We start from the raw sequence: 27,404 nt of genomic DNA, 5'->3' as shown, positions 1-27,404 counted from the left end.
CTCATCATTTCTGATTGCTGCATAATATTCCATGGTGTATATGTGCCACATTTTTCCAATCCAGTCTATTATCAATGGGCATTTGGGTTGATTCCAGGTCTTTGCTATTGTAAACAGTGCTGCAATGAACATTCGTGTACATGTGTCCTTATAGTAGAACGATTTATAGTCTTTTGGATATATACCCAGTAATGGGATTGCTGGGTCAAATGGAATTTCTATTTCTAAGGCCTTGAGGAATCGCCACACTGTCTTCCACAATGGTTGAACTAATTTACACTCCCACCAACAGTGTAAAAGTGTTCCTTTTTCTCCACATCCTCTCCAGCATCTGTTGTCTCCAGATTTTTTAATGATCGCCTTTCTAACTGGCGTGAGATGGTATCTCAATGTGGTTTTGATTTGCATCTCTCTGATGACCAGTGACGATGAGCATTTTTTCATATGATTGTTGGCCTCATATATGTCTTCTTTCGTAAAGTATCTGTTCATATCCTTTGCCCACTTTTGAATGGGCTTGTTTGTTTTTTTCCTGTAAATCTGTTTGAGTTGTTTGTAAATTCTGGATATCAGCCCTTTGTCAGATGGGTAGACTGCGAAAATTCTTTCCCATTCTGTTGGTTGCCGATCCACTCTAGTGACTGTTTCTTTTGCCGTGCAGAAGCTGTGGAGTTTCATTAGGTCCCATTTGTCTATTTTGGCTTTTGTTGCCAATGCTCTTGGTGTTTTGTTCATGAAGTCCTTGCCTACTCCTATGTCCTGGATAGTTTTGCCTAGATTTCCTTCTAGGGTTTTTATGGTGCCAGGTCTTATGTTTAAGTCTTTAATCCATCTGGAGTTAATTTTAGTGTAAGGTGTCAGGAAGGGGTCCAGTTTCTGCTTTCTGCACATGGCTAGCCAGTTTTCCCAACACCATTTGTTAAACATGGAATCCTTGCCCCATTGCTTGTTTTTGTCAGGTTTATCAAAGATTGTATAGTTGTATGTATGTTGTGTTGCCTCCGGTGCCTCTGTTTTGTTCCATTGGTCTATATCTCTGTTTTGGTACCAGTACCATGCTGTTTTGATGACTGTAGCCTTGTAGTATAGTTTGAAATCCGGTAGTGTGATGCCCCCCGCTGTGTTCTTTTTGCTTAGAATTGACTTGGCTATGCGGGCTCTCTTATTTTTTTTCTTTTTTCTTAGAGACGGAGTCTCAGTCTGTCACCCAGGTTGGAGCACAGTGATATGATCTTGGCTCAGTGCAACCTTTGCCTCCTGGGTTCAAGAAGTTCTCCTACCTCAGCCTCCTGAGTAGCTGGGACTTCAGGCGCATGCCGCCATGTCTGGCTCATGTTTTGTATTTTGGTAGAGATGGTGTTTCACTGTGTTGACCAGGCTGGTCTTGAACTCCTGAGCTCAGTCAATCCACCTGCCTCAGCTTCCCAAAGTGCTAGGATTACAGGTGTGAGCCACTGTGCCTGGCATCTAATCAATTTTTAGTTTGATCTTTTCCTAATTTCTCAAATTTGAAGTTTAGATTATTTATTTGAGATCTTCATTTTTAATGTAGGTAACACAGTTGTACTTTTCCCTATAAGCACTGTTTTTTTGCTGCATTCCATAAATTTTCTGTTTTGTTACGTTTTCACTTATCTCAAAGTATTTTCTAATCATTTTTGTGATTTCATCTTTAACCCATTGGTTGTTTAGGAGTTTCTTGTTTAATTTACACATATTTGTCTGTCTGTTTTGAGACAGAGTCTCACTCTATTGCTCAGGCTGGAGTGCAGTGGTGCAGTCATGGCTCATTGCAGCCTTGACCTCCTGGGCTCAAGCGATCCTCCTGCCTCACCCTCCTGATTAGCTGGGACTACAGGCATGTGCCACCACACTTAGATCTATCTTTTTTTTTTGGTAGAGACAGTGTATCACCATGTTTCCCACAGTGATCTTGAACATCTGGGCTCCAGAAATTCTCCCACTTTGGCCTCCCAAATGTTGGGATTATAGGCATGAGCCACAGCACCTGTCTTGCATATTCGTGAATTCCCCAAATAGCTTTTTTAAAAATTGATTTCTAATTTCATTGGGGGGAACATACTTTATATGAGTTCAATTTTTTAAATTAATTGTGACTTGTTTTATGACTTAGAATATGATCTGTGTTGAAGAAGGTTTCATGTACACTTGAGAATAATGTGTATACTGTGGTTGTTGGATGGATTTTCTATGTGTGTTTATTAAGTGATATAGTTGTGTTGTTTAAGTCTTCTGTGTTCTTATTGTTTTTCTGCCTGGTTCTATTTTTGAAAGTGTATTGATGTCTCCAAGTCAGTGCCTTAACATCCTGAGTAGTTGGGACTACAGGCATATGCCACTATACCCAGCAATTTTTCTGTATTTTTCTGTAGAGACACAGTTTCACCATGTTGCCCAGGCTGGTCTTGAATTCCCAGACTCAAGTGCTTAATCCGCCTCAGCCTCCCAAAGTGCTGGGATTCCAGGAATGAGCCACCATGCCTGGCAAATTTTATTTTTTGTTTTATTTTGTCACATTATTAAAGCTACTCCAGCTTTCCCTTGATTTCTGCTTGCCTGGTATGTCTTTTTTCAATTTTTTAACTATCAGCCTTTTTTGTGCCTTGTTAATCTGAATAGCTATTTTATTGGGTACCCTTTTAATTCTCTCCCCCACGCATTTTTTAATGTATTTTTTGTGTTTACTTTAGTTTTTAGTGTTTGCCCTGATATTACAATGAACATTTTACCTTGAAATATTTGGCTTCAGATTAATATCAACTTAGTTTTAATAGCATAGGAAATTTGCTTTACTATATTTCCATTTCCTCCCTCTCCTTTGTGCTATTATTACTATACCAATTACATTTGTATACAGTATAGGCATGTCAACACATTTTGTCATTATTTCTTTATCCAGTTGTCTTTTAAGATAGATCTATGAATAAAAATGTTACACAAATAGATCTATTCTGTTTTTTATAATTATGTAATCACCTTTAGTGGTGCTGTTTATTTTTAATGCATATGAGTTACTGTCTAGTATTCATCCATTTCTCTCAGAATCACTTCCTTTAGCATTGCTTGTAGGGTCTCCTAGCATTGAAGTCTTTTAATTTTTGTGAGTCTGTGAATGCCATAATTTCTCCTTTGTTTATGAAGGATACAGAATTTACAGTTGACATTCTTTTTACTTCAGCAGTTTGAATATATTATCCCATTGTTTTCTGGTCTCGATTTATGATAAGAAGTCAGCTGATTATCTTATTGAAGACCAGTTAAGAGTGATGAGTTTTTCTTTTGCTGCTTTCAAGATTCTCTTTCTGAAGTCTGGCTTTGATAATTTTACTACTATTTGTAAATTTGAATGTCTTTGAGTTTATTCATTTATTTTTAAGACAGGGTTTGGCTCTGTTGCCCAAACTGGAGTGCAGTGGCACAATTTCAGCTCACTGCAATGTCCACCTCCCAGGCTCAAGCGATTCTTCCACATCAGCCTCCCGAGTAGCTGGGACTATAGGTGTATACCACCACGCCCAGTTACTTTTTGTATATTTTTTCAGTATAGACAGGGTTTTGCTGTGTTGCCCAGGCTGGTCTTGAACTCTTGGGCTCAAGCAATCTGCCCACCTTAGCTTGCCAGAGTTTATTCTTTTTGGCATTTGTTGGTCTTCTTGCACATATGTGTGTGTGTGTGTGTGTGTGTGTGTGTGTGTGTGTATATATACACACACATTTTTTTTTTCGAGATGGAGTCTTGCTCTGTCGCGCAGGCTGGAGTGCAGTGATGCGGTCTCGGCTCACTGCTGCAACCTCCGCCTCCTGGGTTCAGGTGATTTTCCTGCCTCAGCCTCCTGAGTAGCTGAGATTACAGGCACCTGCGGCCATGCTGGCTAATTTTTGTATTTTTAGTAGAGACAGGATTTCACCCTGTTGGCCAGGCTGGTCACAAACTCTTGCCTCGTGATCTACCCACCTCAGCCTCCCAAAGTGTTGGGATTACAGGTGTGAGGCACTGCGCCTAGCCTTCCTTGCACATGTTAATATTTTTGTCAATTTGGGATTTGGGAGCCATTATTAATTCACATATTTGTTTCTGCCCCTTTTCACTCCTCTCATTATGTTTGTTGTGTTTACTAAGAATAATTCTTTTTCATTATTTTATAATAAGAGAATTTATTGATAGTATGGCTGAATTTCCTATGTAGTGTGCTTGTTTTGTTGTTTGTTAAAGATGCTTGATTATAACTTACATTTCTTCTTTGACTCAGTAGTTATTTAGTGTGATGCTTCATGTTGATGATTTCTAGCTTTCTTTTTCCTCAAAAAAAATTATGTTTTTATTTCATTGTAATGAGGCAATGTGGGTGCTGTCATTTCCTACATGCCTAGTTTTTAATAACAACCTTATGTTGCAGGGCAAATCCCTCATTCTTCTTTTTTCCAAAATTTTCTTTCATTGTCATGTAGTTGTTATTTTATGTGAACTATAGAAACAGTTTGTCAAGTGTTCACAAATACCATTGGAATTTAAATTGGAATGGCACTGAATTTGTAGATTAATTTTGGGAGAGCTGCCATTTTTACAATCTTCCCATACATTAATGTAATATTTTTCTCCTTTTATTTATGTCTTCACTATTTGTGTATGTATATTCTACTTATTACTTTCAATATCACGGTTTCTGAAAAAAAAAAAAAAAAAAAAAAGATGTCTTTGGAACTGCAATTCTGGTGGGAAAAGTACACATGTCATCTGCATAGACTAGGGCCATCAGTAGGGAATGTCATTCAAAATGTGTTTTGTGTTTGATCTTACCATTTCTTCCAAATGTTCCTAGAAGAGCAGCCTGCATTATTTATAATGTTCTGTATTCCTGGTTTAGGTAAGTCCAGAGGTGAGAGCTGATTTGAGAAAAATGACATAGGAAGGCATTTGTTTTCAGTAATGTCAGCATCCCTTTGACCTCCTTTCCCATTTGGAAGGACTTTCTTCATCCTGAAAGCTTCTCTAGACTTGGTGCTCATTCTTTTTAGGATTTGTACTGGTTGAAGACTTTCAAAGCCTTCAGTATAACTGGTTATGTTCTTACTAGAAAAGTACTTGGCGGGCTGGGCGCAGTGGCTCATGTCTGTAATCCCTGCACTTTGGGAGACCGAGGCAAGTGGATCACTTGAGGTCAGAAGTTCAAGACCAGCATGGCCAACATGGTGAAACACCATCTCTTCCAAAAATTAGCTGATCAAGGTGGTTCATGCCTGTAATCCCAGCTACTCAGGAGGATGAAGCAGGAGAATCGCTTGAACTCGGGAGGTGGAGGTTGCAGTAAGCCGAGATCACACCACTGTACTCCTCTAGCAGACACAGCAAGACCCTGTCTCAAAAAAGAGAAACAAAGAAAAGTTTTTGGGGCCAGCTGGCCTGTAATCCCAGCACTTTGGGAGACTGCAGAGGGTGAATCACTTGAGGTCAGGAGTTCAAGACCAGGCTGGCCAACATGGCAAAACTCCATCTCTACTAAAAATACAAAAGTTAGCTGGACGTGGTAGCACCACCTGTAATCCCAGCTACTTGGAGGCTGAGGCAGGAGAATCACTGGAACCTGGGAGGCAGAGGTTGCAGGGAGCCGAGATCGAACCACTCCAGCCTGGGCGACAGAGTGAGACTCCATCTCGAAAAGAAAAGGAAAAGGTATTTGGAACCAAAGAAGATAAATTCTGTCCGATTGTTAGTTTTGTTTTCATTCTAAGAGCAACTGTTTGAGAGCAAGTTGGAGGAGAACATCCAAGATATGGAGAGGGGGATCTGAATGTAGATCTTATTACAGGCATCATAGGAAGTAGAGCTATTTAGATTTTAGGAGAACTCCAAAAAGAAGAATTTGTCTTTGCTTTGTTGTCTTCTGTCTGTTTTCAAATCTCTTACTGGGTCAGGGACTGTTGTCTTTTGCTGTTTTCGAAGGCAGTCCTAATTAATAGAGAATCAGTTTTAAGGACTCTCCAAAGATGACTCTTGGAAGTGACACCTAGAGGCTTGTATGAACACTTGGAATTGAACTTGAGAATCTCCTTGGGTGGAATGAGAATTTGGATTACTTGCACTTGAAGGTCACCTTTATTACAGAGATTCTGTGAAGATCTCAGTTGGCAAATGAGTGTGCCGCTTTACACCCCAACTCTCTGAGGCATGTTAGAGAGGTAGAGTAAGTTTTCTTAGGTAATGTCTAATTAATGGCAGAGCACCCACCAACACTCATATAGCTTAATTCTCTTTAATTTGCATAGCACCTTATTATTTCTTTTTTTTCTTTTTTTTTTTTGTAGAGATGGTGTCTGGCTGTGTTGGCCAGGTTGGTCTTGAACTCCTGGGCTTAAGCAGTCATTCCACCTAAGCCTCCCAAAGTGCTGGGATTACAGGCATGAGCCACCAAGCCTGACCTTTTTATCTTTTTTTTAGTTAATTAATTTATTTTTGTGCTTTATTGTTTCTAGAAGCTTTTTACAAACATGATTTTATTTGACCCTTATAACAATTTGGTTAGGAATATGAACAGATTCACCAATGTGTCTAGTTTATAGGTGGAAAACAGGCTCAGAAGCTCTTTAGAATATCATGAGAGTAGGGGTTCTGGGGAATTACTTAGTACAACTTCTGTATTTTGCACTTCAAGAAACTGAGTACCAAAGTTAAAAATCTGGATATTTGGTCGATGTTCTTAGATTTGTGTTAAGGGAAGACGATTGGATTAGATGATCTCATGTGGTATGGGAGTGGATGGTGTGTTCCTTGTATCAATTATGTAATATAAAGTTAATTGATACAAGCTCAACATATTAGATTAAGTGGCATTTTAGCAAACATTAATGAAAGGCACCAAAGGTTTAAGGGGAACTTTAAAACATTAGGTAGCAGCTTGTAGAAGATATTTAAGGCCATGAGGTCCTTCTTGGCCTTAAAAATACTTCCTGCTCCAGGCTCAAGGGTCAACTGGGAACAGGGCCACCATACCTGGCTAATTTTTGTATTTTTTGTAGAGATGGGGTTTTGCCATGTTGTCCAGGCTGGTCTCAAACTCCTGGGCTCAAGTGATCTGCTCACCTCAGCCACCCAAAGTGCTGGGATTATAGGTGTCAACCACCACACCCAACTGAATGAGTTACAAGTTTGTGATCTGTTTTTAGCCTTTGTCCACAGCTGTGGAAGTCACTGTTAACTCTGTAACATAGGTTCTCAGAATGATGGCTCTCTTGACTATGACACAGATTGTAGATTTAGAAGCTCCAGGATGGGAGGACCTTAAAAGTCCTTATCCCAAATAGATTGTTTTAAAGTGATCCCAGTTCAAGTCCCTCGATAACATACTCGACAAAGGGTCTTAACTTCTGAGTAAGTTTACTTGGTAATTGGGGACTCCTTCTTGAGTTAGCTTGCCCCTTCTTTTGAGACCTCTTTACAATATTGAGCCAAAATATGTTTTTCTATAGCTTCAATTCATTCAGCATATTTGTTTTGTACTATTACTCAAGAACATTCCTTTATTCTCACTCCTGCATCTTCAGCATCTCTCCTCTCTACTGTCTTTTGAGCTGCCAGGCACTGTGCTGGGTAATGGGGATACGGAGATTAATTAGACACAGTCCCTGTCCTCAAGGAGTTCTCAGTCTAGTGAGAGAGATCAACATCTATGTACACGTATAAATACAACAGTATGGTATTCTCTACAATGGAGGTATGTACAAGGTACTCTGGAGTTCAAAGAGAAATCATTTTACAGATTCTGGAAATGCCAGAGCTCAGAATCCCTGATATGTGAGTTGAGTCTTTAAAGAAATAAAGTCACCTTTTGACTAGGTGAGAAACAGGGAAAGGCTTTCTAAACAAAAGTGTGGACATTGGAAGTAGTATGATGAGTTAGGGGAACTACAAATAGTTCTCAAAATTAGGCTGGAAATGTAGGCCAGGAATAGGACTTTGTACAGTATGCTGTGGGATTTGGATTTCATTATTAGTGTTTTCAAAAAGGGGTGCTTTTAGATGATCACTGTCAGTAATGTGGAGTGTGTTCAGAAATGTTTTCAAATCTGGACAGGGAGATGAGTTAGAAGCATACTATGGTGACTAAGGTGAGAAATGATGTAGGGCTGAAAGGAGTGGGAGTGGTGAAGAGGGGATCATCTCTTAGGAAGTTATAAAAATTTAGTATAAAAATTTAGTCATGCGTTGCTTAGCAGTGGGGACATGTTTTGAGAAATGTGTTGTCAGGTGATTTTGTCATGTGAACATCATAGAGTATATTTAACACAAACCTCTCTAAATGTATAGCCAGTAAATACCTAAACTATATAATATAGCCTATTGCTCCTAGGCTACAAACCTGTACAGCGTATGACTGTATTGAATACTATAGGTAATTATAACACAGTGGTAAGTATTTGTGTGCCTAAACATATCTAAACATAGAAAAGGTACAGTAAAAATGTGATATTATGATTTTGTGGGACAACTGTTATATATGAGTTCATCATTGACCTAAACATTGTGAGGGAGCACATGACTGTATAGACATAATAGAACTTACAGAAAAATTAGGGTAGCAAGAGAGGGAAAAATCAAGGCATTCTGACTTTGACAAATATGCATCCCCCTACTCCTACCCCTGACCTTGATGAAAAATACTGTCATGTTCTTTAAACGAATGTTGCAATTAACTCCTTTTGGACCATGATTTGACTATACAGATTTTGCAAGATTCTTTTCTGGGAACAGCTGTATGTGAAATGTTGAGACTCAGGGAAACACCTGAATTGCAGCAGACATTTTACGGTATTGCTAAGTTGCTGGTCCTTCTCATTAGTAGCTTTCACTGTCATATATCTTCCAAGGATTTTTTTTTCTTTTTTCTTTCTTTCTTTTTTTCAATTAACCAAAAGTGAAAACTTTTTTTTTTTTTTTTGAGACGGAGTTTCGCTCTTGTTTCCCAGGCTGGAGTGCAATGGTGTGATCTCGGCTCACCGCAACCTCCGCCTCCTGGGTTCAAGCAATTCTCCTGCCTCAGCCTCCCAAGTAGCTGGGACTACAGGCACGTGCCACCATGTCCAGCTAATTTTTTGTATTTTTAGTAAAGACGGGATTTCACCATGTTGACCAGGATGGTCTCGATCTCTTGACCTTGCGATCCACCTGCCTCAACCTCCCAAAGTGCTGGGATTATAGGTGTGAGCCACCGTGCCCGGCCTAAAAGTGAAAACTTTTATATCAGAGACTCAATTGAGGAAGTAGTGATCTTAGTCATTATTGGCCACTATTGGCATAATTGCTTTAGTTGACTTACGGATCTGAAAATGTTTATGGCTATACCTCAAGTAAAAAAAAAATTCACAATTAAAAACCTAAACACATCCAGTGTTTATTTTTTCTTTTCTCAAAGCTATATAAAATCAATGTTCTTGGGCAATTTTCCAACTAAGGCTCTGAGTACTGATATTTAGGATTTAGAGAATGTCTTTCTATGACCAGAATGGACAGTGAGGAAATTTTATGTAAGCAGTACTGGGTTTTTCAGGGGGGTTTGTGTAAACTTGCCATCCTGGAAGGCAGTCAAGGGAGGAAGAGTTAGGACAGGAGGCCCTGATCAGAGCAGCAATGTAAAGTGAAAGTTTGGGCCTTGGGACTAGGTAGCCTGGGCTCAGATCTGCTCTCACACTTACCAATGTGGTCTTGAGCATGATTCTTCACTTCCCTAGGACTTTGTTTTCTTTTATGTAAAATAGGAATAATATTTATTTGCAATGATGGGTGTGCAAAATGTAAGGACTTAAAGGGACTAATTATGTAAATTGCTTAGAACAGGCCTGGAATATGCTAAATGCTGTATCAACTATTGTTGCTGACAATGGTATTGACTATGACAAGTATTAAGAGATTTGACTAGAGGCACTTAAATTTGGAATGATCAGTGATGATGTTAGGGTTGAGAAAGAAAAACAGTAACTGACTTCAAAGTTTTCAATGGTATGCAAGTGTGAGGTCACTTCACCTTTTATTTCTCTGTCAGGTAGAGTGGGAAACCAAATGAAATCAGTCCATGCTCTAATCACTAATCTATTGCCTTTGCTGTTAGTTCTAAATAGAAAGCTGTTGAAAAGTTTTTGTATTACACCTGAATAAAGGTTATCCTGAAAACAAACAAAAAAAATGCATTAGAGTTTGTCAAACTGGATTGGAAACCTAATTCAACTGCTTACTGGCTGTGTGATTTAAACTTATTGAACCTCAGTTTCTTCCTTTAATATAACCATTAATTTTCAGAGTTTCCTTTGAAGATATTTTTGTAAAGCGTTTGTCATAGGCACTCTATACATTAATTACAGCTATTATTGTTAGATCTTGGGATACCCAACACGTGACAAAAACAACAGCAAATCCTGGTGCCTAGGAGGACTTCATGGATCCAGCAGCAACCTGGAGTGGTGCTCCTCTGAAGAAATCCTACTCGGATGGATATAATACAACCTGCTAAGTGTCCTAGCACTTAGCAGGTTGTATTATCATTGTCCGTGTCTATGGCTCTCGTCTACCAGACTTTAAATTCCTTAAGGGAAAGGACAGTGCCTTATTCATCTTTGTATTCGCAGTGCCTAATCCGGTGCACATTGTAGGCCTCATTAAATGTTTGTTGAATGAAAAAATGAATCATCAACAGACATTAATTGGGCGCCTGCTCTGTGATCTCCATGGGCTCAGCTTGTCCCCGCCAGTTGCCAACAACGTCCAAGCTCTCTTCAGAATGCTTACTCCTGACGCTATTGCTCTCTTCTAATTCTTTTGTTGAGAACTTTTCTGTGTAGTGTAATGATAGCAAATACACTTCATCTCAAGTACCATCTCCAATTGATAATGCCTGCCCTTATTATGCTTTATAAAAAAATTCCAAAGCCAGGTCTTATCTCAGTGTGAAAGAGAGATATAACTATTTAGTGATGTCTGCTGAGGGTGGAAGAAGGGGGATTAGCAGCACAAGTGCCTCATATGTCATATTTGCTATTGTGTTGTCTATGAAATACTTCATTTCTATGCCTGCAGTTTAGTCTTGGCTACTTGCTGATGTTGCATGGCTGCTGCTGCTACTGTAATTGCTGTTAGTTGCTCCTTGGGTTGGACCAGAGTGCTCATTGTCTGAACAGAAACCTCATCCTCACAGTCTGAGGTTTGCTCCTGTGGCCGATATTTAAAGTTTTCCCCTTTCAACTTTACCCCAGCTATCCCCTTACCTGCACTGACAGGTAGGCCTCCACTTTCCTGTTCACCTTTCACCAGGTTCATATTTTCTTTATGTTATTTAGTGTACTTAATCATTATTTAGTGAGAAGCTTTTCTGGCTGTAGATATGACAACCAGAACACAAGTTAAAGCCACTTCTTCAGGGCCTTACAGTGAATCATTTAACATGAGAAAAAAATTGAGTGTGCAGACCATGGGCAGAAGGAATTGAGAAGGGAGTAATTGTAGATGTGAGAAAGAGAGAGATAATAATAGATGGAATAAGATCTTGAAAGATGAGGCAGGTGAAGCTGGAAGGGTGAAATTTATGGCTCTAGAACACATGTAGTTGGAGGGTTAGCCTTAGGTAACTGGAACTACCTCTTTGCTGGAGCACAGAGACAGGGATAGGGATAAGGAAGAGGATTTGGCAAGGGTGGTGAAGATTTGTAATTGTAGAGGTGGAGGAAGCTGACCAGGAACAGGAATATGGAGACAAAACCTTCTGATACAGAAAGACTAGAGGGCTGTATATGAACTAGAGTCTCTAAGGAACGTTCAAGACAAAACACTGGAGTGAGACCATTAACAGGAGAGTTTATGGTATATCAAAGTAAGAAACGAGTTTGAAACTGGGTGAGAAACTCAGGAAAATATGAAATGGTTTTGGGGCATGGTCACAAGCAGTGTTTCGTTGCCTCAATTGATTGAGGGGTGGACAGCTAGCAAGAGAGCAGTTATACAGAAATGGATTTAAGAATCCAAACTAAGGCCAGGTGTGGTGACTCAGGCCTGTGATCCCAGCACTTTGGGAGGCTGAGGTAGGCAGATCACTTGAGGTGACGATTCAAGACCAACCCAACCAACATGGTGAAACCCTGTCTCTACTAAAAATGCAAAAATTAGCTGGGTGTAGTGGCACATGCCTGTAATCCCAGCTACTCAGGAGGTGGAGGTTGCAGTGAGCTGAGATTCTGCCTACTGCATTCCAGCCTGGGTGAATGGGTGACAGAGTGAGAGTCTGTTTAAAAAAAAAATCCAAACTGGACATGGAAGTAAGGTCAGGAGTGGCCTCAGTCTGGGCCAAAAAGAGGCTTTAATGTGAACAAGGTGAGGACTGAGTAATTGGAAAACTGGAGTGATAGGACCTGTAATCACAGTAGACTTTGGAGCGTTAGACTTCAAGACTAGAGTGGTTAACATACCTGTGAAGCTAGGATGTCAGATGATCATTTACATGACTTTTTTTTTTTTTTTTTTTTTTTTTTGAGATGGAGTTTTGCTCTTGTTACCCAGGCTGGAGTGCAATGGCGCGATCTTGGCTCACCGCAATCTCCGCCTCCTGGGTTCAGGCAATTCTCCTGCCTCAGCCTCCGGAGTAGCTGGGATTACAGGCACGCACCACCGTGCCCAGCTAATTTTTTGTAGTTTTAGTAGAGACAGGGTTTCACCATGTTGACCAGGATGGTCTCGATCTCTTGATCTCGTGATCCACCCGCCTCGTCCTCCCAAATTGCTGGGATTACAGGCGTGAGCCACCGCGCCCGGCCTACATGACTGTTATAGTAACTCAGGATTGTAGTAGAAGCTGGGCTTAGACTGAACTCTGGGCCAGGTACAAAAGTCTTCAGTGACTTTGAGGAATGACTTGAAGGTTGGCACATGACAACTGTGCAAATACTAGAGAAGAAAGACTGTAGTGGGATAGTAGATGAGCTTTAGAACAGTGGTGATTTTTTCTTTTATTGAGTATCTGCTCTATGCCTGACACCTTGCTAAATGCTATCTGTTCACCTCTTTTGGATCTGTCACTCTTTGGGAGTGGGAGAATGAGCAACAATTCCTGGTAAGTACAGCTAGGGGAGCCATTGGCCCTTAGCACTGCTGCAATCTTGTGGCCATCTCTTAATTTTTCAAAGGAGCTCAGGCTGGTCAGCTTGAAGTAGCATAAAGAGATTTATTTAGGATCTAAACTTTTCCTTGATCTTGACCTAAGTTTGTTACATGTTACAAGTGTTTGTTGGCCATGTTCCATAATGTACTTTGGCTTCAGAGCCTCTGAGTTGAGGAGTGAGCTAGTGCTGCTCTTAAAAAAACAAACAAACAAAAAAACCTAGTCATAGTACACACATATTGATTAACCAGAACAAGACACAATGTTATTAATTAATTCAGCTTTTTAGGATAAAGGGTAGACAAAAGAAAGCTCACATCAATAGGTGAGTAACAACCACTTTGTAAAATTCATTCTAGGGTCAGAATACATCTAATTTAGTGGTCCATGTTGTAGAATTTCCCCGTGCTGTTAGGGAAGAGGGCTGGAAATTGAGGCAGAGAGATGGCCTTAAGGACTTTGAAGGTAAAGTTTAGGAGAAGAGAGTCTATAAAACCTTTGACATGGCATGCAGACATTTTTTTTCTGAGTACATTTTACTGGGGAGACGATCCATGTCTTTTATATTTTTCAAGTGACTCAATATTCCAAAAGTTTTAGAACCACTGTGTTAAAGTGATCAGGCCCTCAGACAACAACCCCTTTGTAGGATCTGCTTTATATTTATTCCTCAGGAGAAGCTGGTAGAAGACTTCATGTGAGGGAGAAGAAAAGGAAAGAAGTAGCAGGGGATGACTATAGCCTCTCTTCATCTCAGCTTCACAAAGCATCATTCAACAAAGGGATCACTCTATTGAGGTCCTCTCCAGTTCACAGGTTGCTATTTTCAAATGCATGCTTAGATTTCTCTTTTCTCCTGTCTCTTTTCAGAAGTTATTATACTCACAGATATGTATATGTGAACAGTTATTTCCCACACAGCTCCCCATGTTTACAGAAAAAAAAAATTCCTTAAAAGACAGAGTACTTGGTCTGTTAGGTCTTCAGTAATGTTGTGGACCCCCACTGCTGGAATATAGGCCACCAGAGATGGGTTTGGATTTCAGCAATAAATGACCCAGCTTCATAGAAGGAAAGTAGTCAGCTGATTTGAAAGTAACCCAATCCTTGTGCTTATATTTGCTTATGACTAAGACATATCACTGATGAGATCAGTGAAAGCTATAACTTTCTCCTTCCACCAGCACTTTCCCATGTATATGCCTTTGGGAGTCACCCTCTTCTTTCATTTGTACTTTCTTCCCGTTACTTAAGACTCAGAGAGGCATGAATGCTAAGTTTGAGGTTGAATTTGTCATAGTTACTGCTGTAGTTGAAAAATACTCAAATTGATTACTCTGATGCCTGTTCCTTACCTGATCTCATGTCAGCCATTGGAGATGTAGCCAAGACCAGCAACCCTGCAAACTCCAGCCCCAGGATTTATGCTGGTTATAAAATACCAAAAGGAGGGCTTTCCCCATCCCAGGTCCCCCTTCTGATTTGGTCATTAGATATGTCCTTGTTTAGGACTTATAGTAGATATGAACAAAAACAATATCAGAAGTCCTGGTTAGTTTTTGTCTCTCTTGAGGATGGGCAAGATAGGGTATAAGGGAAGTGGAAATTCTTGTGCATTTTTTTGTTTTTTTGGAGGTGGTGCCTTGCTCTATTGCCCAAGCTGGAGTGCAGTAGCGTGATCTTGGCATCTCGGCTTACTGCAACCTCTGCCTCCTGAGTTCAAGCAAGTCTCCTGCTTCAGCCTCCTGAGTTGCTGGGACTACAGACACATGTCACCACACCTGGCTAATTTTTGTATTTTTAGTAGCGACGGGGTTTCACCATGTTGGCCAGGCTGTTCTCCAACTCCTGACCTCAAGGGATCTGCCCACCTTGGCCTCCCAAAGTGCTGGGATTACAAGCGTGAGCCACTATGCCTGACTCAAATACATTTCTAATGAATCCCCAGAACACCTTTGGTCATACCTGTTACCTTATCCTGACTCTTGCCTCATTTTTCTTTTCTAGAGTTATTCTAGTGAATTTCTTGCTCTCACTGACCTTCCATTATTTTCCCCACCTTGATGACTTTCAGTAGGTCTCTTTTGCTTTCTCTCATCCTCAGCCATTTGTCTCTAATAAGCCCCCATCTGGAAGGAGTTTTATCGTGAATGAGTAAATGAAACCTTAGAGAGTATTGCAAATTACATTCATATTGCCCTTGGATATAAAAGAGAGGCAGATGCATTTGCTTTTGGGGTCTTAGTCATGAATTCTTTGCCTAGGCCAATGTCCAGAAAAGTTTTTTCTGGTTATACTTTAGAAATTTCATGGTTTCAGGTCTTAGATTTAAGCCATTGTTCTATCTTGAGTTGATTTTTGTATAAGGTAAGAGAGATGGATTCAGTTTCATTTTCCACATATGGGCTATCTAGTTTTCCCAGCACCATTAAGTAGGGTGTCCTTTCCCCAGTTTACGTTTTTGTGTGCTTTGTCAACGATCAGTTGCTTGTAAGTATTTGGCTGTATTTCTGGGTTCTCCAATCTGTTCCATTGTAACCAAAAATCACTTGTACCCCAAAACTTACTGAAATAAATATTTTACAAAATAGGAAAGAGGAGGTGGCTATGAAATTCCAAAATGGAATTACAGATGCTTGACCTAATTTAGTGGATATTGGACTGAGAAGCTTACATGAATGAGGCAAACCTGAGATCTGTGATACTTGTAAGTGAAGTTAAGAGTGAACTTACTGCCCTTAGGAATGGAGGGAGGGAAGGAAAAGAGAAAAGTGAGAGATGCCATAAAATCTGTTACTTCAATAGATTTGGAGTAATCCTTTGAAGCAGACAGTGAGACTTACTTCATAAATCCATAACTTTTTAATGAAGATTGGAGAGAAGTTGTTGCACTGTAATACCTCTGCTGCTACGTGTGAGAGTCATTGCCAGCCACTATTCTCATGTTAAGCTGCCCTTGTGGAAGTTTCTCTTGACCCAATTTAGAAACACCCCAAAACAAGATTTGTAACTTATAGGAATTCTTTGATTCTGTAACAAGGGGTCTGTGACCTCCCTTAAAGAGACCAAGTACACAGGAGATAGTACAAGTAGTACTAAATAGCTAGTTTTAAAAAGTAGATAGGTGAGATGAGACAGGGACAGTGGACAGAATGGCTCCAGGCATACCCAAACACCACATCTGGCATAAGGAAATAGTACAATGAAAAGTCTATTCTTGGACCTACTTACTACTTGTCATTCCCCAGGGCATGATGGAATATCTAAAATAAAAAGAGCTGCTTTGGAGAAGGATTGCAAAAGATTCTTTCATAGAAGAGATTTAGAAGAGGGGAAACTCCAAATTACATAAGGTGGGCATTATAGGTTTTAAAAACATTGGTTCCCTATATGGGTCATGGAAATTGATCCCAATATCAGCCTATGGCTTACTAAGCCAGTTTAACTGAAAGATTTAATGCACTTGGAGGGATGCGGCCACCTGTGCTCTCACTTTGACAAGTGTTTATCACCAGTGAGTGCAGTACCTAAAGGAGCAAGAGGACAATAAGCACCCAGTGGACAACAGTGTGACATTTTGAGTGAAGATAGCAACTGAAAAGATCATGGGCTTAACTAGATTGGGCGGGGCTTGTTTTTTTTTAAATTAAAAAAATGTTTTCCTTCATGATATATGTAACAGGTGATTGTTGTTAAAAAATAAAGTGGAAAGTATGAATTAGAAAGTAAATAATATGTACAATTTCACAAGCCAGAAAACAATAATTTGTAACATTTGGGTGTATGTCCTTTCAGTCTTTTTAAAAATTATGTATACAACACGGTTTTATAAGAAAATGGACATCATATGGTATATATTGTTTTATTATCTAATTTTTTCATTTGAAAATTCACAAGCATATTTCCATGTTATCATTCTTTGAAAAATATAGTATAAAGTGCTACATACTATCATATGGATTAAACAGTTTATTTAGATGATATGTTATTGGACATTTTGATTATCAAGTTTACTTATAAAATGTAATGAAGAACATCATTGTACATTAACCTTTATGTGCATCTATAGTTATTTTTTTAGAATAAAGTTCCAGAATTAAAATTATTTGGTTTGGATGATGAGAGCATTTATTAGGGCATCTGACAGTGGTGTTGAATTTTCCTCAATACAGTTGTGCAAATTACATTCCCACCAGTGGTGTATAAATGTGAATATTCCTCCATACATTCATCAAAACATGGCCTTTCTATTTTTGTAAATCTCTGCTAATTTAATAGGTAAAAAATACCTTTATTTCTTTAAAATTTTTATTTCTTATTTACAGTAAAATTCACTCTTTAGTGAATGGTTCTATGGGTTTTGTCAAATGCACAGTCATGTAACTACCCTAGTACCATACAGAGAAGTTCTGTCACTTTAATACTTTATCTTGGTGGCTCTTTTTGTATTCAACCCCTTGCCCCATACTCAATCTCTGGAAACCATCAATTTGTTCTTCATCCCTATGGTTTTGCCTTTTTCAAAAGGTCATATAAATGGAATCATGCAATTTGTAACCCTTTTTGTCTGGCTTCTTTCACTTAGTAAAACGCAGTCAAAATTCTCCCATGTTTTGTGGATAATTATTTCATTTCATTTTATCACTTTTAGTACCTCATTGTGTAGATGTACCACAGTTTTATTATCCATTGACTAACTGATGAACTTGTAAGATGTTTCTGGTTTTGGTGAATATGAACAAATTTGCTATAAACTTTCAGGTACAAGTTTTGTATGACATAAATGCTCATTTTTATAGAGTAAATGCTTTGGAGTGGGAATAAGTGCAAGACTGTTATCTAAAGTTTCCCTATCATTTTGCATTCCAATCACAAATACGTGAGAGTTTCAGTAGCTTCATATCTTTACTAGTATTTGGTAATTTGGTATTATACCACATTATATATGTATATATATATATATATATGTATAAAATACCAAATTTTATATATATATATATATATATATACATTCATTGAAATTTTAATCATTGTTAGAATTTGTAATTCCCTAATGATATATGGTATTATCCTTTTTTGTTTATAATTGATACACAGTTGTGCATGTTGAGGGATACAATGTGATGTTTTAGTACATGTGTACATTGTATAATGATCAAATCAGTATATCACTTCAAACCTTATGAGGATCTTACAGTTAAAGATAATATATTTTTGAAAAGTGTCTGTTCAGATCTTTTGCTCCACTTTTTATTGGATTATTCCTTTTCTTACTGTTTTTAGATTTTTAAAAAATATATTAATACAAGTCCTTTGTCAGATACATTATTTAGGAATAGGTTTTCCTAGTCTGTGGTTTGTCTTTTCATTCTTTGAACACTGCCTTTTTTAGAGCAAAAGTTTTAATTTTGATATGATTCACTTTATTAATATTTTACTTTTGATGTGCTTTTGATGTACAATGTAAGAACTCTTGTCTAACCCAATGTCATGAAGATTATCTCATATTTTCATCCAGGAATTTTATAATTTTAAGTTTTACATTTATATGTATGATCCTTTTTAAATAAAGGTTTGTATAAAGTTTAGCTATGGGTCAGGGTTCAATTTTTAAAATACGGCTATCTAATTGTTCTAGTATCAGTTAAAAGATTGTTTCTTTTTTATTGCATGCTTTTGGACTTTTGTCAAAAATCAACTAATTGTATTTGTTTGGGTCTAAGTCTGAGCTGCCTATTCTGTTTCATTGCTATCAATTCACAAGTACCACACTTTCCTAATTACTTTATAGGAAATCTTAAAATTAGATAGTATGTACAACTTCATCCATCTCAAAAATCATGTTGATTACTACTTTGCTTTACCATATAAATTATAGAATTGTTACTTTCTATAAAAAACTCTGCTGCTGGGGTATCTATTGAGATTGAGTTAGATCTATTGAATTTGAAGAAAATTTCCATCCTCACAATATTTTGTCTTTAGGCCACAAATATGGTATAGCCATATATTTATTTTGGTCTTTTTTTTTTCACTTTCAGTATACAGATCCTCGACATATTTTATATTTATAGCAAATGTTTTATACATTTTCTACTGTTGTAAATGGTAGCGGTTTTTAATTTTCAAACATTTGTTACTAGTATATAGAAATAAAATCACTTTTTAAAAATTTAATGGCATTTATTGTTTTTCAATTTAATAAAACACATCTAGACAACACAATGATTAAAAATGTTGACAGTTGGGACTATGTAAATGTAAAGATCACAATTTTTACGTTGATAATATAAAAGTAAAAATATAGTAGACAGTTTATGGGGACAGAAAAGGAAGTGAGTAGGAAGGGCAGAGTGGGAATCTTAATAGGTTCATCTTTTATAGAGAGAACACACTGATGTGATTGAACAACAGATAGGTATATATGCATCTGAAAGTCACTTTGGTATGTTGATCTTGTATCCTGCAATTTTGCTAAACTCGTTAATTATAGGAACTTTTATGTATATTTCTTGGCATTTTTTACATACAATGGTATCTGTATAGTTTACTATTTACATGTGAATGCTTGCTTTTTATGTATTCTTGAAATACTGCATTGGCTAAGACTGGCAGTAAGAAGCTAAGGGGAGTGTTTGGAGCACACGTGTGTGCCAAGTCTCTGATCTTAGTGGGGCCTGGGGGCAGTGTTCAGTATTTCATTAAGTATGATATTAGCTGTAAGTTTTTTGGTAGATATTCTTTAACAGTTTAAGAAAATTTCCTACAATTACTAGATTTCTCAGAATTGTTTTAAGAACGTGAGTTGATAATTCAATTTTGTTAAATAGTTGTTCTGAATCCATTAAGATAATCATGTGTTTTTCTTTGTCATTATAGCCCATTGCATTGATTGATTTTCTTTATTAAGGTGTATTCATTCCCACACAAAATTCATGGGGGTTTTTTGGGGGGAGGTGGGGAGGTAGTACCACTTTATTCAGTGTTGTAGGAAATTTCAGGTTACTTCTTAAAAACAAAACCTGGGGAACCTGGCCAACATAGTGAAACCCCATCTTCACAGAAAATTACGAAAATTAGCCAGGTGTGGTGGCGCATGCCGGTAGTCCCAGCTGCTTGGGAGGCTGAGGCACGAGAATCGCTTGAACTCGGATGGTGGAGTTTGCAGTGAGCCAAGACTGCAGCCATGACCTCCTTGGCTCAAGCGATCCTCCTGCCTCAGCCTCCTGAGTAGTCGGGACTACAGGCATGCACTACCATGCCTGGCTAATTTATTTTTTGTAGAGACAGGGTTTTGCCATGTTGCCCAAACTGGTCTCTCAACTCCTGGGCTCAAGAGATCCACCCACCTAGGCCTCCCAAAGGCGTGAGCCACTGCACTGTGCCCAGGTTACTTCTTAAAACCTGGCCAGGTGTGGTGACTCACACCCGTAATCCCAGCACTTTGGGAGGCTGAGACAGGATTGCTTGAGCTCAGGAGTTCAAGGCCAACCAGGCTAAAATAGCAAGACTCCAGCTATTGCGGAGGCTGAGGTGGGTAAATTGCTTGAGCCTGAGAGGTTGATGCTGTAGTGAGCCATGATTGTACCACTGCACTCCAGCCTGGGTGACAGAGGAAGATCCTGTCTCTAAAAAGAAAACACACACACATGCACGCACACACACACACACAAAATAAATGAAAAATTCCCAAAGTAACAAAGCAGGAAATAATTCTATGATCTAAAAAACAAAGAGTGGTCCTTGAGTTGGAGGGAGGAAGAGTCAGTTAAGTAGCTCACACAGATAAGGAGAAACCAGAGTTGAGGTTTGTGTGGCTTCTAGGCATTAAGTTCTCCACCTAAGGCAAGGGATAACTAATTGCTCTTGAGGGATAATTAGTAGTTCTAGAAAAAAGAAAAAGGTTGATTGGGAGAAGGGACCTAAGGAGGGAGGATGGTGCATGTGGCTGAGTATAATGGACCTTCCTTCCTCTCTGGCCCTTTGAGTTCCTACTCTCAACAAAGCTGGAAAGCGCACACTTGTATTTCATTCATACAGGCATGTGCCCTGCCCCTCAGGGTCCATAGCTGTTCAGTATGGCAAAGGGCAGACTTGCTTTCTTTTTTACTTTGCTGCCTTGATGAGGTTAACACACTGGAATGAATGAAAGAGGAGGGCAGGACATCTGCCAAAGTCCAAGGAATGAGAGTATATGAAACAGTTGGGAAAAGGATTGACATTTCAGGAAGCTGACCTCCAACTGATCACTGGTATTTAATCTGATGCTTCCCTCAAGTCCTGACTGCTTTTTCTGGAGGCAGAGAGGCCAGGCTTAGAGTTGTACCAGCTCCTCCAGACCACCCCTCCCTCTATCCCCAGGGCCCATCAGGTGAGCGCCTGCAGAAGCTAGAGGCAAGTCCCAGCTCTCCTTGTATAGCTGATTATGCCTTGAGACAATCCATTTGGGGGATTCTCCTGTGCTCCAATTCACCAACTTCTGCTGATGGCTCAGAGCAGGGTAAAGCTTCTCCTAGATAATCCCTCCCCCAAAATCGAGTCCTCAGGGATGGTTATTAATTGAATAACCTCCAGGTTATCTACTTTGGGAAAAGCAGGAATGCTATAAACTGAATTACTTTCCATCAGTGGCAGAAGCCAGACACCTTGAAATCAATTGTCCTTCATTCTCCAGAGTTCCCAAGTGGCATTTCAGAGCTCAAGAATTTACTCTTCCATCCAGATGTTCCTCTCACACTAAGTCACCCACCCCAGGTCTTAGGAACAGATATCTCCAAGCCAACCACCCCAGTGAAAAATACAGGTTTCCACACCAGTTTTCCACACCAGCTTTCCAATCATTAAAAGTACACATGCCCCCATGGTGCACCTGGGTTATCACAAAAAAAATTACATTTATGTAAAGTAAAAAACATAATGTGGAACAAACATTTACATATACATGTCTATTGTTAGAATTCCAGTGAATATACAGTTTTCAAGTGTGTAAATAAGTTTCATAGCACTACAAATATACAAGTAATCTGAGAAGTTTACAGTGGTCCCCATTACTAAAGGAGATAAAATAAAATAGCTATAGATAATTAAAAGCTAGGGTCAGGCGCGGTGTAATCCCAGCACTATGGGAGGCCGAGGCAGGCTGATCACAAGGTCAGATCAAGATCATCCTGGCCAACATGGTGAAACCCTGTCACTACTAAAAATACAAAACTTAGCTGGGTGTGGTGGCATGTGCCTGTAATCTCAGCTACTTGGGAGGCTGAGGCACGGGAATCACTTGAACCTAGGAAGTGGAGGTAGCAGTGAGCTGAGATTGCACTACTGCACTCTAGCCTGTTGACAGTGAGAGCCTGTTGACAGAGAGTGAGACTTGTCTCAAAACACAAACAAAAAGCGAATTAGATACATCAAGTTATAGTATCATTCATACCACAGCAAACAAAATCCTGAAGAGGAGTTCTGCTGCCAATCGTCTTGATTTTTAACCTAAATATAACAAGAACATACATAAAAGAGATTACCGATTTAGTAAATGCTATCATTTCATACCCCATCCACACCATTGGCCTGTGATATTCTTCCCTTGGGAGAGCATCAAGATTTGATGAGATTCTATTATAACTTGTAGAAAAAACGAGCAACACAGAAACATTCCAATTCCAATCTTAGGTGAATTCTGATGAAATTCCCTGAAGAACTGAAGTAGTGCTTTCAGTTAAGGGGAAAGGTGCCCTAGTTTTTTTTTTTTTTTTTTAAATATGTCTTTAAATCTAGTTTTAAAAACATAGCAATTGGCTGCTTGTGGTGGCTCATGCCTATAATCTCAGCATTTTGAGACGCCGAGGAGAGAGAATTGCTTGAACCCAGGAGTTCAAGACCAGCCTGAGCACATAAGGAGACCCCCATGTCTACAAAAAAAAATTTTTAAGCTGGGCATGGTGGAATATGCCTGTGGTTCCAGGTACCTGAGGACTCTGCCTCAAAAATAAATGCATAAAATACAGCAATCCAAAAATATGACATCTTTCTCTTCACAATTTTATAACAAGGGGGTAAGATGCCTGTGAATTGATTCATTATGAAAAATGCCTTCCTTCTTCCCCAGGACAGTAAGAGGGTTTTCACCTTCACTGTTCTTAGCCATGTCCTTCCTCATCACCAGAGAAAGCAAAGAAGACTCTTGTTGTTCTGCTTCTTGCTCTCTCTGGTTTTTTTTTGCAGCTTCCAAATTTTCTGGAGCCATGTTTTCTCTAATGTCCTCACAGACAAGTGGTCAGTAGGATGGCAGAGACATGGACTTCAGAGAGTTATTGGTGAAAGACTCAAAGAACCACCTGTCATAAGACATCCCACTTCTTTCCCCAGGTTCCTTCCAAGACTGAGCAGCCAGGTTTTTGATAGATGAGAATAAATGCTTCTTTGTAAAGCCCTGGGGCTTCAGGTAGAAAAAAGGACTGCTGTACTTGTTCTCACCTTTGGTTTCTGGTTGCTCCAGTTTAACATGGTTTCCACTGATACAGACATTAGAGTGGGAAAGGACTTCATTCTCTGATGAAGACCGCCAAAAGGGGAGTCCTTCCATTTTGGGAAGGGTGACGTTGATTTCATTTAGCGGCTTAAGATATGTACTTGATATTATCTTGTGAGACATGACATCCAAAGCTGAAGACGAGTCCCTTTCATTTTATCACTGTTCCACTGGGACTGAAAGTCTCCCAGATGAAGCAGCACTTTGGCTTTGAAGTTGTCAGGGCAGACATGGACCAGGAAAACAGTGTTTTCTGCAAATTTGACTTGGAAAACAAGGTCTTGATCCTTCTTATCTTTGGATGAAGACTAATCATCACTGTCGACTGAAAGTGTAGTGCTGGAGACTATGGCAGAGGCAGCATCTGTTGCACTATCCATATTCTTTCCCTTGATCTTGTCTTTAAGTTTTCCAAATGGATTTCGAGGCTTGTCTTTGATGAAAAGGTCAAACATACTGGCAGTCATGTTGTTTCTCAAAAACTGAATGTCAACCTCAATTTCTCCTCTTTATCCTTCTTTCCTGGTTTGGATTTCAAGGTATACCACTGCATCTTCTTGCTGCCCTAGTCTGGGTACAGCTCCTGCAGGTCCACCTTGGCAAGGCCCAGGAACAGTAGCAGCAGCAGCTCAAAGGTGACCTCCTCCAGCCACACAGGTGTGCCCAGGCTGTGCTCTGACACTGAGATGGCATACTTCTCCTTGCCCATCTGAATCACTGGGTACATGTTGCTTGTACCCTCAGGCTTTTGGCCTTCGGCCCCTGGCCCTATGCCTGCAACACTGTCACCTGCACGTGGATTGGGAACCACATAGCCCCGGACCTGCTGAGGGCATTAAGAACAGGATGATAATGCCTTGGCTGACTGATCTGAGAAGATTGCCATGACCCATGGCCTCTATGGCTGTCCTACCACCAGAAAATTCATAATGTTGTGCAGGCATTACCACTACCTAGTTCCAGAACATTGCCATCACCCCCAAAAATCCTGCATCCATTAAGCAGTCACCTCTATTTTCCCCCATTCCTGTCAACCACTGATTTATGTTCTGTCTCTATGAATTCCCCTGTTCTGGGTAATTCATGTAAATGGAATAATAAAATAGATGCCTTTTTATCATGGGTTTCTTTAACTTAGGATGTTTTATAGGGTAATCCATATAGCATGTATTAGTACTTCATTCATTTTTTTCTTTTTGAGATGGAGTTTCATTCTTGTTGCCCAGTCTGGAGTGCAATGGTGTGGTCTCAGTTCACTGCAACCACTGCCTCCTGGGTTCAAGCAATTCTCCGGCATTGGCCACCCAAGTAGCCAGAATTACAGGTGCCTGCCACCAGGCCCAGCTAATTTTTTTGTATTTTTAGTAGAGACACAGTTTCACCATGTTGGCCAGGCTGGTCTTGAACTCTTGACCTCAGGTGATCCACGTGCCTCAGCCTCCCAAAGTACTGGGATTACACGCATGAGCCACCATGCCCAGCCTTCATTCATTTTCATGGAGAAAAATATTTTATTGTACCACATTTTGTTTATTCATTTATCCATTGATTGGTTGTTTCTACTTTTTTGTGGCTATTATGAAGAATATTGCTGTGAACATTTGTATACAAGGTTTCAGTGGACACAAGTTTTTATTTTTCTATATAATAATATATACCTAGGAGTAGAATTGCTGAGTCATATTGTAATTCATTGAATTTTTTGAGGAACTTCTCAACTGTTCTCCATTGTGGCTGTGCCATTGTATATTCCTACCAGCAATGTATGAAGTTATAAATTTCTCCACATCTTCACAACACTTATTTTCTGTTTTTCTTTTTGATTATAGCCATTTGTAAAGTGGTATCTCATTGTGATTATATTTTGCATTTCCCTAAATGATTAATGATATCAACATCTTTTCATGTGCTTATTGGCCATTAGTATATTTTCTCTGAAGAAATGTGTATTCAAGTTCTTTGCAGTTTCTAAATGAGTTATTGTCTTTTTGTTGTTAGGTTGTAAGAATTATATTCTGGATAACAGATCCTTTAGATACGTAATTTGCACATCTTGTCCCATTTTGTAAGTTGTCTTTTGTCATTTTACTTTATTTTTTGTTATATTGCTTTTGTTTTGGTATCATTACTGAGAATTCATTATCAAATTAAAAGTCATGAAGAGTTACTCTTATTTTTTCTTCTATAATTTTTAGTTTTAGCTCCTGTATTTAGGTCTGTAATCAATTGGACTTAATTTTCAATGTAGTGTGAGGAGTCCAGCTTCATTATTTTACATGTATCTACACAATTGTCCCAAAGTGATTTTTTGAAAAATATTATTTTCTGATTGTATGATCCTGACACCATTGTAGAAATTCAATTGAATATATATATGAGTTTATTTCTGCAGTCTCAATTCTATTCTATTATTCTAAATGTTTGTCTTTGCACCAGTACCACACTATTTTGATTATTGTAGTGTTGTAATAAAATAGACAAACATTTGGCAGATTCATCAAGACAAAAAGAAAAGTATATAGAAGTAATTTATGAAATAAAAGGGGGAACATATTGAGAAACACCATAAAGATTAAAAAGATTAAGGGACAGTGTTAAAAATTTATGCCAATAAGATTGAAAGTTTAGAGGAAAGAGACAAATTCCTAGCAAAATATAAATTATCAAAACCTACTCAAGAAAAAATAGAAATCTTATATAGTCACAAGGCATTAAATAGTTATTCAACTCTTCCTAGAGACCCAAATATATGCTTTCTGCCAGTAACTCACTATAAAGAAAAAGAAAAAAATAATATATTGTGCAAACACTGGTCAAAAGAAAGTTGGAATGACAATATAAACAAAAGTGGACTTCAGAAGAAGGAATATCATCAGGGAGAAAGATGGCACTTCTTGGCAAATGGCCCTCTGATAAAGACATAACAATACCAGAAGTAAAAATGACAGAATTGCAAGGGGAAATTGACAAATTCACAATTATATTTGGGATTTCAATACTTTATTCTTAATAAAAAATTAGCTAAAAAATTAATTTGAGCTAAATAAATTCGCTAAAAAGTTAATAAAGATAGATCTGAACAACACTAGAATCAACTTGTCCTAATGTCCTATAACCAAAAGTAGTAGAATTCACAATTTTTCAAGTACACATGGAATGTTCACCAAAATAAACCATATCCTGATTTATAAAATAAACTAACAGACTGGTTTCTTTCATTTAGCAATATGAAATTAAATTTCCCCATGTCTCTTCATGACTTTATACCTCATTTCCTTTTATTGCTGAATAATGTTTCATTTTGTGGATGGGACATAAAATGTTTATCTGTGTACCTATTGAGGGACACCTTGGTTGCTTCCAAGTTTTGGCCAATATTAATAAAGCTGTTACAAACATTCATTTGCAGGTTTTTGTGTTATCATGAACTTCCACTCATTTGGTTAAATACCTAGGAATATAATTGCTACACAGTATGGCAATCCTGTTTAGTTTTGTAGGAAACTGCAAAATGTCTTCCAAAGTGGCTGTATCATTTTGCATTTCCACTAACAGTGAATGGGAGTTCCTTATGCTTCACATCCTTGACAGCATTTGGTGTGGTCAGTGTTCTAGATTTTGGCTATTTTGTCAGGTACATAGTGGCATCTCATTGTTTTAATTTGCAATTCCCTAATAATATATGAGGGGACTTCAAAAAATCATGGAAAATGGAACTAAAA

The 27,404-nt window shown here is 38.7% G+C and overlaps 5 pseudogenes across 4 annotated transcripts in view; 4 read left to right on the top strand and 1 right to left on the bottom strand.

Annotated features, from left to right (window-relative positions):
- LOC100403415 (ATP-dependent RNA helicase DDX18 pseudogene) overlaps window positions 1-27,404 on the top strand; it is a 365,505-nt pseudogene that overhangs the window by 61,017 nt on the left and 277,084 nt on the right. The gene's annotated exons all lie outside the window — the stretch shown is intronic.
- Window positions 1-27,404, top strand: part of LOC144581236 (biogenesis of lysosome-related organelles complex 1 subunit 5 pseudogene) — a 340,887-nt pseudogene that overhangs the window by 61,017 nt on the left and 252,466 nt on the right. The gene's annotated exons all lie outside the window — the stretch shown is intronic.
- Window positions 1-27,404, top strand: part of LOC100409123 (spindlin interactor and repressor of chromatin-binding protein-like) — a 339,975-nt pseudogene that overhangs the window by 60,105 nt on the left and 252,466 nt on the right. The window lies entirely within an intron of this gene.
- Window positions 1-27,404, top strand: part of LOC100411275 (E3 ubiquitin-protein ligase makorin-1-like) — a 145,428-nt pseudogene that overhangs the window by 60,105 nt on the left and 57,919 nt on the right. Inside the window, exon 3 of the transcript XR_616475.5 lies at window positions 1-27,404. This exon is cut by the window's left edge and continues 46,913 nt beyond it; it is cut by the window's right edge and continues 37,536 nt beyond it. The product of XR_616475.5 is annotated as an E3 ubiquitin-protein ligase makorin-1-like (transcript).
- Window positions 23,194-27,404, bottom strand: part of LOC100411992 (rab11 family-interacting protein 1 pseudogene) — a 26,791-nt pseudogene continuing 22,580 nt past the window's right edge.

This window comes from Callithrix jacchus, chromosome X, assembly GCF_049354715.1.
Source record: "Callithrix jacchus isolate 240 chromosome X, calJac240_pri, whole genome shotgun sequence".
Classification (NCBI taxonomy): Eukaryota; Metazoa; Chordata; class Mammalia; order Primates; family Cebidae; genus Callithrix; species Callithrix jacchus.
This window is presented reverse-complemented; position numbering and strand designations above follow the sequence as displayed.